This window comes from Oryzias melastigma, linkage group LG8 (assembly GCF_002922805.2).
Source record: "Oryzias melastigma strain HK-1 linkage group LG8, ASM292280v2, whole genome shotgun sequence".
Taxonomy (NCBI): domain Eukaryota; kingdom Metazoa; phylum Chordata; class Actinopteri; order Beloniformes; family Adrianichthyidae; genus Oryzias; species Oryzias melastigma.
The window spans coordinates 14,467,577-14,480,843 of NC_050519.1; the positions used below are offsets into that span (position 1 = coordinate 14,467,577).

Sequence of the window (13,267 nt, forward strand, 5' to 3'; positions counted from 1 at the left end):
CCCCGCGACCCGGTCCCGGATGAAGCGGAGGAAGATGGATGGATGGATGGATTATTATTCTTCTTAATGTATTGGTTAATTGTTAAAAAAAAAATCTATTTTTGTGTCTAGTGACAATTTTATTATTTAAAATTTGCTGTTTTTTACCTGTTCCTGGGCTTATCTTTCTATTAATACATCAATAAAATGTAGTTTAATATTTAACATTTATTTTTTAAAAGTTTTACTTTATGAGATTTCTAAATGCAATCGTAAGTCACGGTTAAAAACTGACTTTGTGCTGAAACAGAGAAAAAAATTTGAGTCATTGAATCAAAACTTGAATTTAGTCATAAGATGTTGGCTCTGTTAATGCATCAAAAGCCAGAAGCTGCATTAACATTTTCATAACAGCAGACTCTAAATAGAGTTGCCAAGATTTCTTAACAATCCGTTTTTTTGTGGCTGTGGCACAAAACTACAGTACAAACAGATGCTTTAGCAGAACAGACCAGCAAGCCCTCATCTAACCAAACACTGCCTAAAACACACACACACACACACACATACTGGTTTTCATTTTTTGTGAGTACCAATTTTGTAGTCATCACTTGCGGGGACCACCCTTTCCTGAAGTACTAGAACACTGAAAAAAATCAGGGATACTAAGAAAAAAATGCTGATCACCTCTATCACTTAAAAATTTGTAAAAGTTTCAAGTTTTTGGATGCACTTGTTGCAACCATGCCATGTGAGGACTCAAAAATATACGAATGAACATTTTACCTGGGGACCTGATTTAAATAAAATTTGCAAATTTTACACAAACCACCAATAATTAATGGGGACTTCGTGTAAGGTCCCCACAAATGGAAGAAAAACTAAACAATTATTTTTTTTAACAGCAGACTCTAAATAGAGTTGCCAAGATTTCTTAACAATCCGTTTTTTTGTGGCTGTTGCACAAAACTACAGTACAAACAGATGCTTTAGCAGAACAGACCAGCAAGCCCTCATCTAACCAAACACTGCCTAACACACACACACACACCCCCAAACACACACACACACAGTGGCAACTGGATATACAGTACTGTCTCTAATGTGAAGCTGCAGTTGCAGAACGGGTGACAGAGCTGAAATATTTATACCCAGATCTTAGCAGTCAGTTCTAAGAGGGGGAAAGAGAACTGGAAAGACGAGCGAAGAGTAGAAGGGACGGATATTCGAGGGAGAGGAAAAAAAACAGACAAAGAAAGAGGAGAAGGAGATGACACAGCTGCCAAATTAATCTAGGGCAATTCGGGTTAAAGAAAAAAAAAGCGTTATTACAAAATCCACTCTGTACGCATGTGTTTGTGTAATTACAATCCTAAATGTTAGTGTTTGACACTGGAGTCTTCAGTCCGTTGAGCCTCTACCTACCATTAAAGTGCCAGAGGTTAAAACGCCAGCAGAAGCCTATTTGTTTATATTCATCGGGATTTAACGATTCCGGCGCTCGCTGCATCACTCCCACTCTTTCTCTCTGCTTCACTCCTGCATACATGCATCTGTCTTTTTCCTTCGCTTCTGCATCAAACTCCAACACTGAGGGATTTTGTACAATGGAGCAAAGGGCGTGGGTTAAGAAGGTGGGGGGTTGGCACAAACCAAAGATCACAGCAGATGGTGTCCTTTCTTAACACGCGTACGTGCAAATATTAAAAAAGAGACGCCCTCAAGCAGAAAGAAATGGATAGAGTGCCGTACACTACCACACTGCATTAGTGTCGCTGATAATTTAGGTTATTATGTAATCCTATTCGAGGTTTGAATACAAAAATGACAAATAAAAGCTCCACACTACCTTTTTTTAAGTTTACCTAATTTGTTGTGGGTGTTAGTGATCATTAAACTTAAAAAAACACTCAAAGTGCACCCTAGCCTGGACAGTTTGACCCACTCTGGGTCTGACTCAGACAGACAACCGTGAAAAACTCTCTCCCTCTCTCTAAAGTGGGATTTAAAATAATCATTCAACTGAACATGCATGTTCTTAACTGATGAAAGAAGCTAAAGCAGTCTTTGCCTCCACGGGGAAAAAAAAAACAGGCAAACAGAAGAGTGAGGCCTCTGGCAGGGCTTAGACTAAAACCTCCATACAGACACCAGCGAATCATTATTTTAACCTTAATTTCAGCTTTTTAGATGAAGCCGAAATTACAAATTAAAACAAAATTATTAAATAAAAGAAGATTTTCCTCTGAGGGTATCATGAATAAATTATGAAAGCTAGTTAGTAATTACATATTAGGGGGTCAACTTATTATTGAGTTGGATTTGAAAAAAACAAAATCTAAAAACGCCTCTGAAAACGCCTCAACATATTGAGATGAGTTCTTTGGAGACTGTTTAGACTCGTATTTTTTATATGCTTAATAACTTGTGTTTTACTACAACTACTTAACAAACATGAATAAAAAACAAAAGATCCACCGCATTTTCGGACTACAAGTCACTTTGGAGTATAAGTCGCAGCAGGCGAAAAATGCGTAAGAATGCAAAACGATGGAGCTGAGGGCTGGATTGATAAAATTAATTAATTTATCTAAGCCTAATAGATCAATAATCAATCCATAAAAGTAGACATTGATCTAATGGATAATGCTGAAGTCTGCTAGCTTGAGTCTAACGTATAATTTGCCATTATATGTTCAACCTAAACATACATTTCTGACTAAAGGAACATCTTTATAAACTCACAAGCATCTAAGTAAATATTGTTTAAAGAAACCATTTGTGGTTTCAAACATTTTTTTTATTATACTTTCTTCTTCTGGAATAAGGTGTACTGCTACAGCGTTATCTCCACCTAGTGGCCAAACTGAAATGCCCTCCAGAAGAGGCAGAACAATTGTTGGACTTCTCCGTTTGAGCATCCACGTAACACTGTATGGTATTCACATCTCATTATAATTTCACTTATAGATTTTGACAGTATTTGAACTGTATCAGATTAATAGAAATATAATCAAAACGTAATAAATGTGTAAACCGTCCAAACTCAAAATTGAATCAAATTGAATTAAGTGGATCAAAAGAATCAGAAAAAAAAATCTGAATCGAATCGATCCTGGCTCTGGTGAATCAAATCAATTCTGGACATTTTTGGCGATACCCAGTCCTTGTTTCATTAATGCTTATTTAGCTTCATGTAAAATAGGAGAAATCTGGTATATTAGCACCGCAAATGATCAATTATTGAGATTACTATAGAATAAAGATCTCGCTAACGATTCAACTAAACTGGCGACGTATCCAAGATGTACCCCGCCTTCACTCAACAGTAGTCGGGTTAGGTTCCAGCAGCCCCGTGACCCCATGAGGGATTAAACAGATGGAGATGGATGAATATGATTATATTTTTATAGTGTGAATTTGCCTTTTAATTGTGGGGCAGTAGGAAAAAATTAGATTTGCAGTTGTATCGATTTAAAATGATGACATGGCAATATTTAATTCACTATTTATGGGCGTCCTTCAACATTTTGCTTTTGTTTTCCACAATTTTTTTTTATTCTGAAAAAAAATAATATTTTGGAAATCAGACAATGTTAATTTTTCCCTTTAAGAACAAATTTGTCTTAATTTATCAAAAGAAAAACACTGAATTTACTTGGGTAAAAGCAACTTGTACATAAGAGATAGTTGCAGTACTTAACATTGCAATCAATATATACATTTTGCCATTTTATTACAATGGGTTAATATTCAGGAAAAGTTATTTTCCAAGTCATACTTGAAAAAAAAGAGTTAAAAATTGGTTAGTTACAGTCTTGGGATATATCGTGATACATATCGCATCGTGAGTCAGTTATCGCGATACCTATTGTATCACCAGACTCTTGCCAACACATATCTCTAATTGATTGGTTTTGGCCTGTCTTCAAAATTCTGTCACTTTCTGAGACGGCCTCTGCATACCCCAGTCTAACTACATCTATGGCTCTTACGTCATCCTTCCCGGCAACAAAAAATGAAATTAAAAATTAAGAAAAACATTTGTATAGAGACATCAGGGAGTGGTTATATCATACCTCAGTCAGGCCATCTGTCTAACAGCAAAAGCTTACCTAAAACTAGGTCACGCAGGACAACAATAGTGTGAAAAAGCCCCAGAAAATCTACACGGTGTTAGGCATTGTGGCTGCAAACAATGATGGTCACATTCTGGCATCACAACAATCAAAACCCAGAATTTAAACCAAACTAATTGAATTCTGTGTAGCACTTAAAAAGAAAGCAGCGCATAATCAAATCCCCTGAAGCTTAAGTCAGCTGATGCAAATTTGTGGGGTAAAATTCACTTAAAAGTCTTTTGAAGCTGAAATAAAGACTTGAAATTATTGCTGCCAAAGGTGGCATTTAATCATTTATGATAGTTATGTAGGTCTTTTGTTTGGCTACAGTTTACAAAATTGTCAAAAATGTCCAAATATATACATATTTTTGTCAAGATGTCCTACTTTTTTTTCCTAAAAGTTGATTTAGACCAGAATGTCGAGGTACCAAAAGCTGGCTGTGGCATTTAAGGCTTTTATTTCATCGCGCTTGGCAGAAAATGTTTGTTCAAAGACATGAGGGGGTGATTAAATCAGACCCTCAGTCAGGGGCTGGATGACAAGACACTGGGGCTTCTAGCTGGCAAGAATGCCGCAGTGCAAAGCAGCAGACAGAGCAGGAGAAGTTCAAACAGGAAGTGGGGCAGAACCCGCTGAGGTGACGACATGTCAGGAGCGTTTAGTCCCAAATGACTAACAGACAAACATCGGGAATTGTATAATGAACCATTGAAATGTAATTTTTCATCAATTAAAATGTCCAATAACTGGTATTCATGGGTTCATTGGTGGATAAAAAAACAACCTCTTTCTCTTGACAGACGTACGGCGCCTCTCCCATGAACAGATACTCTCTGTCAAAAAGATTTTGTCAGTGTCAGGCCACATGGCACCACTTTGTCACTCCGCTTGTCAAAAAGCGAAGTTTTGATTTCAGTAACATCATAGGATGACTACACTTGACAATGCTGCCGGCTCATTGAGTTGCATATTTTGCTTTTAGCCTCTAAATGTTTTTGTGATACACAGATTGTGTGATGTTTATAGACTCTTTTGTAGGTCGGTAATAGAAAATGACTAGAAAGACGAGTTATGCTCAGCTCCTGAAGTGCATAAAGGTTTGATGTAGCAACACTAATTTTACTGGTTATAACAGAGATGGTGAGGCTCTAAAAGATGGATCTTTACATCAAATCAGTGTTTTTCTGCTTTTATTTAAGAGATTTGGAAGCATATTGTTGAGAAATAAAAGAAGCTAGCTTTCAAATCAAGTCTTGTTTGCACTGAGTGGTCTGGTCTGGTCCGGTCCGGTCCACTAAGGAGTAGTAGTACCAGTTAATTCTGGTGAGCGTTTCCACTCAGTTAAGCCTCGCTGCCACTGAGCGGTTTGTTTTCACGGCGCATGCGTGATTCCGACCGCTAGTAGTGCGACGACTAGAAAAGTAACAACAATGGAGGTCATCCAGCAGCTCCTCTTTTTCTTGCTTTACTTTTTTTTTACACCTCATATAACAGGAATTCACTGTGGCTTGAAAGAAGATTGCAGTAATAAGAATAGCACCATAAAGAGGAAAATGGAAATGCTAGCTTAGCACTAAATTGGTACTTTCTAATGTCTCTTTCTGCCAATCAACGAGCGGCTACAGCATCCAGTTCCATTTTTCTATGGACCTACAACAGATGGGGTACGTTTTACTATAGAAACAATAGAACCACGCAATAGAAACGTTCAAAAATACCCGACCTCTCAGTGGAAGCAAGGCTTAAGGGTTTCCCTGCAAGAGCAAACTGATGTATGACAACAACATGAACACCAATGTGAACCCAAAAGGGAAAAACATTTAAATACTAAATACATACTAATAAATAAATACTAATAAATTCCATCCCTACACACTATATAGTGCACTATGTATTTAAATAAAACATTTCATTAAAAATACTTTATGCATTCTGGTCTATCTTTACTAATGTAGTGAGAATCGATTCTCTCTAATTTTTTGCAAAGACTTCTGGGAAATTTCTTGTGCACTTGATTTTGGAATTGTAGATTTGAGTTGTGTCTGACCCCCCTAACTACTAAAATACTATATAGTGTGGGACTATATACTGCCCTGGATTTTAAAGGTAATTCGGACACGATGACCACTATTTTTCTTTCGTTTTTCTAAATACCAGATATGACGTCACCGATTTCATGACAGGAAATTGAATCAATATGAACATTTCACATTTATTTATGACTCCACTGTGTTCTGATGGTTTATTCAAATATTAGATTTAAACACGTTTTTTTGTTCAAAATTGTTCAACCACAATGCATTGTGGTCTATATTCGCTAATCTAGTGAGCATCAAGTTTTTCGCAAAGACTTCCTGGAAATTTCGAGTGCACATGATTTTGGAATTAGTAGATTCGTACAGCACTAGAAAATGCTGAATGCACTATATAGTAATTGGGGGGGAATTAGGACACAACCTCAGAGACACTAAAGTGCGTTCGCCATTCACTACATTAGCAAATATAGAACACAATGAACTGCGCTCAAACAATTTCTGCAAAAAAATCGTATTTGAAGGTAATTTTTTAATAAACTATACACATTTTCATAATCAGAACACAGTGGATTCACAAATAGACATTGTAAAATGTTTGTATTGATTTGATTTACATTTGATGAAATTGATGACATCAGAAAAAAATTAAATAAAAGTAGTGATCATGGTGTCCAAATTGCTTTTTATAATCCAGGGCACGAGATAGTTTGGCACTATATAGCTTTTTTATTAGTTAGGAATTATACATAGCCTGTGTTTCTTCTTTACTTTTTTCTGGAAATATGTCTTCACTACTGTCAGTTTCATTCTCTTTGCAAAGACACGATCATCTCTCCTTCTACACTCCTGTCCTGAAGACCAAACGTACTTCTTTATCACCTCTGCTTCCCTCACCTCCATGTCTGTTACAGTCTGTCCCAATCTCCACTCTCTCCCCTTGAGGGACACTCGGGATCACCTCATCCATCTCCCTCCATAATTTCTCCTTTAGTTCACATTCTACCTGAGGGGCACAAACCACTGACAAGATTCAACATCACAACTTCAGCTCCCAGTTTCAGCCTCATCATCCAATCTGACACCATCTTCACCTCCAGAACATTCTTAGCAAACTCCTCCTTCAGGATCACTCCTCTGCTTCACTTTCAGTCCACTCCATGATAAAACAGCTTTCTCCAAATCTAAAATCCACCGTCTCTTTCCTTCTGGTCTCTAGAACACTCAGGATATCCAGTGTGTAGTTCTACACTCCTCTTTTCCTCTTTCTCTCTGCCGCTTCTCCTTCTTCCACCAATATTAGACCAATTTCCTCCAACACCCTGTAGGTCAGGGGAGTCAAACTCAATCACTCAGGGGGCCAAAATCCAAAACACACCTTAGGTCGCAGAGCAAACAGGATAAACATTTATTGAACACAGTAAAACTAAATCTTTAAAATGTAAATATTGTAATTTTTGTAATATTAATACAAATAAAAACAGGCATGAATATTCTTTCAGAATAAATCAACTTAAACCTTAAATTACTTTCAATATTTTACTGTCCATGAAAATACATTTTGTCAAATTTATACAAATTAGGAATAAGCGCAAGGATCAAGGATCCGACAGACTTTTCCCTCTGATGAAAATAATACTTATTGTGTTAATACGTGTTTGTAGCATTTTTCTGATGATAGAAGTCATATATGAAGAAAATTACGCTTAAAATTGCATTTCTGAATATTTCTTGATTCAAATCATTGTGAATCTGGAGCAGATGAAAAAGTATTCTCCTTATTGTGCCAATAAATGTAATACTAACACCTTATAAACACGTTAATAATGTTTGTTAGTGTGTTATTAAAGCTTGTTAAGGAATCTTATAAAATGCTACCACATAATCATAATTAAAAGACCACTGAGGTCGATTTTACAGATCAAAGGATGATAAAGATGATCGGAGTGGGACTTTAAGACCACAAAAGCCCTTAAGTGTGCCCCTTAGTGGTTGCATTATACTCATATAGGGCTACATCACCACCAAATTGGCAAATCTTTGTTTTTCAGTTTTATTTGCCAAACCAAACGACAGTATTAAATTCAAAACGTATTCCAAACAAACCAGCTGATCAGTCCGCTGGACTAGACTGAAAGCCCCCTTGATCCCATTCTCCTCCATTGTTGCCATTTTTGTTTTATTCCTGTCCTGTTGCTCCTTTTCTGTATTCTCTTTACAGCCTCAGTCTGCAAAAGGTCTGCTCTCCTTTTATACTCTCCATTTATATAAAAAAAAAGCTTTCACCAGTTCAGGCTTCCGTACCTGCAGAGGCACATAATAAACTGCAATCAAATGCTTTAAATCTCTCACTGCTGATGACTCTTTTTAAGTCTTGTCAGCAAATAAGTTTCAAGTGAATTTCTCATTTGCTTGCCCTGGGGGACCTCCCACCGGGTCCTGGCAGTGAAGGAATGACAGTTGTTGTGAAACATGACTGCTGTATTGATTGCGCGGAGCTCTCCAACAGCTGGTAGGCTGAAAGAGAGCACGGCGAGCCGTGGCCAAGAATGGGATGTAGTGGAGTGAGCAAGTGTGAATGACCCCCAAGAGTTATCCCTCTCGGGATCTTTGCATAATCCCCCCTGATGGATGCAGAAATCGATTTGGAGGGCGTGGCTGGGAAAAAGAGGCCAGGGCGGGGGTGTTGGGTAGGGCTTACAGATCTGAGATTACCAACTCTGCTTGAGCTGAGCTGACAGTGAATATTTCAAATAAATGTTCTGAACCAGAGTTTCATCAGAATATTTTATCGTCACACGATCAAACAGAAGCATTTGATGCTGAAATGTACATGACTTTAGAGTGATATTTTCAGACGAGGGCTGCACGGTGGTGGAGTGGTAAGCGCTGCACAGCAAGAGGAATCCCAGCTGGGACCTTTCCGTGTGGAGTTTGCATGTTCTCCCCGTGCATGCGTGGGATCTCTGAACTCCTCCCACAGCTCAAAAACATCAATCGTGGGTTCATAGGCTGATCTAAAGTATCTCTTGGTGTGTCAGAGTGATTGTAAGGCCCTGCGACAGACTGGCCTCCTGTCCAGAGTACACCTGGCCTTCGCCTAACAGTAGCCGGGATAGGCTCCAGCAGCCTCATGACCCCAAAAGAAATAAAAGGGAAATAGCGGGTTAAGAAAATGGATGGATTTTCAAAGAGTAGATTATCATGCAGAAGGGTTGTTCATACCTGTCCTTAATGAATCTTAAATGAAGGAAAATGTTATTTCTTTACTTAGCAAAACTAAATAAACACAAGACAAATCCTCATCTGAAACCCATTTGATACTTGTATGGAGAGAGAGATGGATAAGAAGCCAAATGCACAAATGTAGTCGCAAAATAGTCAGAAATACGCAAATATTCTCAAAAATGACGTAATGGATCGTCTAGGTTAGGTATAAAGCTAGATTCACCCCAAACATGTTCAAGAACGCGCAGAAAGCTCAATTTTAAACGAACTTTTATTATGTGTTGATCACACTAGACGAGCAGGGAGGGGCTTCTCCTTCTTTTTCCCTTTCATCCGTTTACTAACGCATGTTTGCCACCTACAGTTGGAAGTAGAGCTGTAACACGTATGCGAGTACTCGGATACTCGCAACCAACTCTCAAAAAGTAGAGCACGAATATTTGTGACAGATTCATGACCTTTAAAAATATAGTAGAGTGTAGTAAAAATACAATTCGGGAACTATGTGTTTTTTTGCCCTGAAATGTGGAATAACATTAAATTTTAAGTTTATATCTAAACTTTTTTAGTAGTTATAGACTTAAGTTCTAAAAAAACAAACAAGTTGACATCAGAGCTTTGTTTTCTTTTGATTCTGATAACTCCTCAATATTTTATACAATTAATGTGATTCCAGCAGATTCTGAAGCGGAGAAAAGAAGCCTTAAGCAGCGCTGCACCACAGTAACGTGATTATGTAATCACAGTTGATTCTGCAGTGGAGAAAAGCAGCTTTTTTTAACAGCTTTGCACCAAAATGCAGCGCTTTAGAACCTGTTGCAGAACTTTAAGAGAGGAAGAAAAGGTAGAACAGTTTCAGGATTTGTTCTTAAATGATCCAAAACAACACTGATGTTTAGGTTTTGTTTACTGCTAAAGTTAACCAGAAAATGCTTGTTTAAAATGACAAATATTGTTTTTTCTTGTCTAAATCAATGTGTTGTTATTATTTTTGTTGATTCTGATCAACTGTTTTAAATAAAAGTCGAAATTATTTGTTACAAACCATTTAAATTAAGTACATCCAGTAAAAACACATAGTAGCAGTAAAACACATTATCTTAGAAAGTAGGAATCGTGGTTCAATCTGTGTTTGTGAATCGAGTTAGATCAGCATTTAAGTAACGATCCACAGCCCTAAAGGTGGTAGAGGATTGGAGTGAAATGTTGAAGCGGTGCAGATCTCATGAATCTTGCTCCAGGCTTTTCCAGGTACATTTCACCTTCATGATCAATTTTCAAATAGCTGGCATTTCCGTGAATTAGGAAGGACGCCACCCATACGTCACTACTAAAGTAGAGTCCCTGATTGGTTAAAGTTCAGCCCGGTTTAACTTTCAATGTACATTCAATGGCAGCGCATTTTGTTCGTAGAGCCCAAAAACAGTTGTAGAAACTTCAATAGTTAAAGAAAAACGCCAGAGTTTTGAACACGACAGCCTGAAACGTGCATTTGCGCCCTTTCCCATAGATTTTTCATTAGAAGGTATTTCATTTATAATTCATTTAGGACCTGAGCTTTGAGATACAGAACAATGTTTTTTTTCTCCATTTTTCCCTTCAGCATGTCATTGTCATCTCTATATAAGAACATTTTCTGCTGTTATTTCTTTTCTGGGACTGTCGCCTTGTTTTTTAAAGTACAAAAATAAAATAATTAAAATTACTTTTTATTTCTGACTACATTTGTGGTCTTGAAACTAAACTTGAATGGACTTGTATGTATCTCTAGACTCAACTGGCAATCAGGACGGTGGAAGAATCATTATCTGGGTTTGCTTTACAACTACGGAGGCCTGCGAGGCTTTAAGGATTCAAACAAGTGTTGTTTGTGCTTAACTCATGAAAGAGGAATGTGAGGAATGTGATGCAGTGATGAGAGAAAGGTCTCTGGAATAGACCTGAGGAATCCAAACAGACAGACGTTTTATGAGTTCAAGGACATTGATGCCTTAACCAGTAAAAGTGAGGCATTACATAGAGGTTTTCATTCAATTCATAGCAACTCATATTTGAAAACATTTGGCAAAAAAAAGATAAAACTATTATATTATAACATTATACTATTATACAAATGTACTCTTGTCAGTCATTTGCTTCTTGGCGTTTTGCTGCGTCCCATTTCACAATATAGAGCCATCTCAGGACCCAAGTGTGAGGTGATTTAATTGGGTCATTGGAGCTTGACATGTCTCGGCCTCAGAGGACAGAGGTCGAGCCTGTATAATAGCGCCGCTTGCTCTTGTCATTAACTTTTCAGGAGCTGCAGAAGCTTCCAGTGACGTGTCCTTTCCTCCAAAGGCAGTCCCGTTCTTGTTTCCTTCTTTTAAGGAAACCAAATCTAACCCCGGCTGTTTTGTGCTTGTTTGACGACCCAACAAGAGCAAAACACACTTTAAGAGCTTTAACAATACGCGTCCACCACAAACTGAGATGCAACCCAAGCAGACGGCATCCCTGGAATGTGGACTGATGAGTGAAGATGAGGCAGCAGCAGAGGTTTTCCCTAGTAGGTGGTGGTTACCTCGGTCTCTTTGGCCTGCATTTCATGCTCCCTGATGTGTGATTGCAATTGATTGGCTCATCATTCCTCCAGGAGCAAGATCAGGAATTTTGGTGCAAAGGAAGATACATAGATGAGTAATGTAGGGCATGCAGCTGAGGCTGTTACCCATCCTGGATTCTGTGTAATTGAAGAGAGTACGGGCAGTGATCGATGACAAGAACGCCAGAAGATTTCCTTATTGACTGTAGTAAAAGCTAATTTACTGGGCATAAGAGGGGGTTCCTCTCCAAAGCCAAATTAAATGTGGTTTTTCAAAATAAAATGAAGATTTGTTTGTGCAAATTTGCTGCATCAAGCTCAAGCCCAAAGTCAGCATCACTTCATCTGCGCAACATGTTGGGCTCATGACCCACCAAAAGCTCATTTTAATGAGCACGGCTTAATGCCGGAGAGCCGAGGCACTGCACTCTCCCCCCTGTCCCCCCCTGCATTTCCAGACAAGCGTGCGCGTGTGCACGCACAACTCGCCGCAGACAATGCAACAACCGCGCTGAAGATGATTTTTGAACAAGCTGCTCCCTGCAGTCCACAGTGTGTGGGCGTAGAAAATCTGTGTGGTCCATCGGTCAGTATAGTCAGACACTGTTGCTGCTATGGCGTGAGATCTCTCACTCTCACGTGCACGCTCTCAAATCACAGACGTGCACTAGTGACTCCTGCATGGAGAAGAAGTCACTTTTGCTCTCCCATCAGGGGAAGGAGAAGCGTTTTACAAAGAAAACATGCTGGAAACGCACGCCTGCGTGCATCCATCACCAGGTTTTTTTTTTTTTTTTTTTTTTTTTTTCCCTTCCCTGATTCCTCCCTCGATACTAAATCCCTTCAGCACATCTGCCCATGGCGCGTACACTCTGCCTGGCCATCCTCTCAGTGCAGCATGCAGGGTAAACACCAGCCTGGCTTCATGTGACACTTCAAATCTGTGAGCACAGATTTAATCACCGGGGTGAGCCTCCAAACCCAAACGCGCAGGAATAATAGTAATTGTTGCCACAAGACACTCAGCAGGGAAAAAAACACGCTTCAATGCTCTTGCATAATTCATTTTGAGAGTTTTTTTTTTCTATTCAAGACCGTGCGCAGGGCAGGCAGGTGCGTTCTCGCCTCTACTGCATGAGACTGATCACAGACAAATCTCTGATTTAAAGATGATTAAAAAAAATGCATAATACCTTTTATTCGCTTCCCTTCCAAAGGATGCGTCCGCCGGCTGGAGCAAAGCGAGGCTTTTATTATTTATTTCTTGTCCAACGTTGCAGGCTCAGCATCCAAAGCGGGAGAGGATGACTGAGAGAGAT

The 13,267-nt window shown here is 38.7% G+C and overlaps 1 protein-coding gene across 1 annotated transcript in view; it reads right to left on the reverse strand.

The window, feature by feature from the left end:
• The window catches only part of LOC112146317 (protein phosphatase 1 regulatory subunit 29), a 97,327-nt gene extending 84,073 nt beyond the window's left edge, over positions 1-13,254 (reverse strand). The window contains exon 1 of the mRNA XM_024272084.2: positions 13,142-13,254. The gene's annotated coding sequence lies outside the window, so the exon portion shown is untranslated. The remainder of the gene's footprint in view (positions 1-13,141) is intronic.
• Between the last annotated feature and the right edge of the window lie 13 nt (positions 13,255-13,267).